General features: G+C 30.3%; 1 non-coding gene across 1 annotated transcript; it reads right to left on the bottom strand.

Annotated features, from left to right (window-relative positions):
• Nucleotides 1-3,881: 3,881 nt before the first annotated feature.
• Trnat-ugu lies at nucleotides 3,882-3,954 on the bottom strand. The gene has a single exon. It is a non-coding gene; the product is annotated as a tRNA-Thr (tRNA).
• Nucleotides 3,955-4,215: the final 261 nt, after the last annotated feature.

Raw genomic sequence — 4,215 nt, 5'->3', positions numbered from 1 at the left:
TTCTGCTACATCGCCTTATGAGTTTGTGTAGCGAAATCAATGGCTATTGATGCTTTGAAAATGCTATGTAGATATTTATTTTTTTTTTGGTTGGCTGGACAAAGAGGAAACTTGAGATTAGTGTAAAAGTTACACTAAGTATAAGGAAAGTTTGATAAGTAAAATAAGCTATTAATAATCATTTTTATTGTAATTGCATAACAGGCCTGGGTATTAAAAGTAATTTTGTTGTTGTTGAAAAAATTGGTTAAATGGTCTCGTTGGGTACAAGATTCAAGACTCTTCAGAAAATAAGAATTTCGTTTAAGTTGGGTATTAGGAAATTAGGGTTTCAGGGAATTCAAATCATTTTGAACTTATTTTTACCATATTACAACAACTTATGATTATAAATCTTAAAAATCGCGGTAACAAGAATATTTTTTTAGAATATATGAAACATGTAATCATGAGATTTGTATGCAAGGTCCTCAAAATATATATCTATTACATTTTTGTTCTGATTTTCATGATTTTTCAAATCTTTTCAACATTTTATTTACAATTTCAAGTTCTTGGAATTTGATAAGAAAATTCTCAAAATTGAACTGTTAAGGACAAAAAAAAATTTACATTATTTTTCAATATCTACTTAATATATATAAAAATTGGCCTAATATAATTATATATAATATAATATATTATATATAATATGATATAAAGAAAAAAAAGGTGTACTTCGACTTTCAGTGCCACTGTACTTGGTGCTTTTTGGGAACCGTACAAAACTAAGTTATGGGGATTACATTTAAGAAGTAATTTTTTATTCGTATTGTATAACTCATTGTAAAGAGAAATGTTTAACATTTGTAATACAAATTTTTTCATAAGAAAGTGGACTTAATTTCAATCTCAAAAGAACATTTGAAAGTAATAACTCCTCACGACGAAAATGTATATCTGAATAGAATTTTGTTAAATACGGGCATTGGGTAATTATCAATTTCCTCAGAAAATGCTACATGCTGTCGTCGATATTTTGGAGCCGTTAGCTTGAGGCTTCAAAGTTTTCTGATTTAAAGTAGACAAGTCCTAACATCAGCTACAGGTTCGACTCAGAAAGCTGTTACAGATTAATAAACTTATTATTACTCTGCCATTGAAACTCACTGTTAGTGACCCTAGCATGGGACCGCAGCAAATACGGTGCACAATGGGAGGCCCGACCAAGGGTCAACTTTTGTTGCAGCCGTCCAACTGCAGTCTCTTCAGCCGGTGATCAACTTAAATGCGTCATTTTTCATAAGCTTTTGTTACACTTTTCTCAATTGAATAAGAAGTTCATTCATTTTTTTATCTAGAAATCTGCTCCCAATAGTTTCAAAAATGTATTTACAAAATATCAAGTTACACAAGTATATACGAGGCTCACAATGAGCCTCCATAAGACATAAAAATAGACTAAAGTAAGAGCAAAAAATATTTTTTGCTTGGAAATAAAAAAGCACGCGTCAATGTATTTCCCTAAGAGAACTATTGGTTGAACATACCCATTGAAATTGCTCAAATGTCACTTTTTGGACCATCATTAGAATAACATTAATAAATTGCAATTGTTTGCAAAATGTTGCACTATTTATTAATTTGCAATTGAATTGAGGTGAAAAATAAATAAAATCTGACAAAATAATTGTTTCAATAATTTAATATTATTGTTAATAACGTTCAATTTTAATAATATAAGAAAGTTACGCTTAGAGTAATGCTAGAAAGTTGGGGATATTTTCAGCAATGGAAATATTTTTTTTACAGTTTAGTCAGCAAAAAATAATAAATATTAACATTAATTTTGGCAAAAAGCTCTTGGTGACTATTTTGAAGAAAATTTACATTTAAAGTAATCCATATAGAAAATTTGAAGGATATTTCAAATACCTGTTTTTTTCAGAAGAAATATTGCCACGAAAAGAAAGAGGTTTTTGAAAATTTAATTTTCTTTAATGCTTATTAATTATTCTTAATGAAATTAATATGTGACCTTCCGCAAAAAAAGGGATGCGATTGAAGAGGCGGTCCAACACAGGAACTGCATGAGAGAACTTCACTTTGCAGTTTAATAACAATTCGCAGTTTTGGGGTATGAAAGAACATTTTTAAATTAATAACGAGAAAATAAAAAACTATCGATTGATGTGAAAAACTAAGAAAATATTTTTTCCGTATTGGGTCACCTTTCTTGCACTTATTTTATATCGAAGATAAATATAAGTGCTAGAAAGCTGTACCTTTTATCAAATACTTAAATTTTTTCTGCCTTTTTAGTTATGGACAAATTTACAGGTCTAGTCCTACTATCTACACAATTGCTTTCAGTGAAGAGATATAAGCAACAATCAATTGTTTAAATAATCATGATTGTTAAATTTCTTTGCTTATTGCATTACTAAGTGAAAAGTGAAAACAGTTTACTTTTTTTAATTTGAATTAATTAATACCTCACTGTGAAAATTGGACAAAAACTTAAAATATCTAGAAAAAAACCGAAACTATCTTGCATTAATGTAGATGAATATAGTTACAAAAAAGGATAATTTTTTCAAACTATTCACTTTGCTAAATATATTGAATTATTTAGTCACTCGAACTGAAAAATAGATAAATAGTTAAAAATCTTAGAAAAAACTGCAACTCTTTACCATTAAGCAAAGAGAAGATTATTAACAATAGAACAAATTGTTAAGACAATTATTTTTTTAACTCATTTCAATTATTACTTCACTCCAATTAAAAGGAGGCGAAAAGTTACAAATTAGATAAAAACCCGCAAGTAGATGGGAATAATATAGACGGAGATAGTTATGAATAACAATTAATCTAAAGAATTATTTTTTCCGAGGATAATATATCGTTAAGTAACTCTATAAGAAATGTGGGCAGTGAGTTGAAAATTTCAGAAAAACACAGCAATTTCTAGGATTCTTCAGAGAGACGGGACTTTGATTAGAAAAACAGAATTAAAAAATTTTTGTTGTAACTTTTTTGAGCTTTGTCTTACGAGGATGATTTTTTTTGTATTGACTTTTAATTCTGCAGTTATAGAAGTCAATGACACAACTGTGCACGAAGCAACAGTGCAGATAGGCCGGTCCAAAGCTGTGCCTGTGGCACCTGGACTGGTGCGCAGTTACTTCGCGCACAGTTCTCGTCATCCGGTATAGAGTAATGGTTAGGAATGTCGACTGATAGGCGGTAGATTCAGTTATAGATATAGGTTCAAAACCTCGTAGCGTTTAAAATTCAGCCGCGTTCAATTGAAGATTTTTTTAACAATTAATTAATATGAATTTTGAATACCTTTTTTGTTATAACTCTAGAGTATAACAATTATTGGTGTTAAAATTAACAGAAAGCTGGAATGCAGCTTACATTTTTGTAATTATAAATAATAATCAGTCGATATTCAGTCTTATTATGATGAATGGATAAAATAGATGCGCCCTAAAAACAGTTAAAAGATGTTTCACCATTTTAAAGTTAACTCCGGAATTTTCGTACGCCAAACGTTTGCCATTACAGAACCAGTAGAGGTATGCAGTACCACACCAGTACAGCACTTCAGTACTGCGGAGCATTACCAGCCAGTACTGACTGAGTACTGGCCCAGTATATCTGATTCAATTGAACATATAAAGTTGTATTCAAGTTTGAAACAGAGTTTCAGTTAGATTGGTCAATTAGATAGAATATTATTTTAGAGGCCTAATACCAGTGGTTATTTTGATGTTTGTACGACAGAGGTCTCTGCATTGTACGGTTAATAAGTGGAAGAACTACTATATCATAATAAATTTTTATTACGCGAAATTAATTGAAAATGCGAGAAAAATATGTTCTAAAAAATTCACTGCGGGCTGGGTTTGAACCAACAACCTCCTCATTACATGTGAGGGGCGCTACCAATTGCGCCACCGCAGCACCAACAGTGAAAATTTTAGAACTTGCCTTTCCTTAATTTCGATCGAAATTATTTTTCATAGATGTTATTATTTAAAGGCCATCTAGAAATTATCTAGGAAAATTACGTAACAAAGCTAGAAATGTAGGTAACACGTCTATATTTTCTTAGGAGACGAAATCCACCTAAACGTCTAGTTGAGACAGCTGAACCAGTTCTTTCTGTGTGATAAATTTCTAGAGAATATTAAAAGGACTCCTGAAAAAATTAAGAAAAAAAAT

This window comes from Belonocnema kinseyi, chromosome 6 (genome assembly GCF_010883055.1).
Source record: "Belonocnema kinseyi isolate 2016_QV_RU_SX_M_011 chromosome 6, B_treatae_v1, whole genome shotgun sequence".
Taxonomy (NCBI): Eukaryota; Metazoa; Arthropoda; class Insecta; order Hymenoptera; family Cynipidae; genus Belonocnema; species Belonocnema kinseyi.
This window is presented reverse-complemented; position numbering and strand designations above follow the sequence as displayed.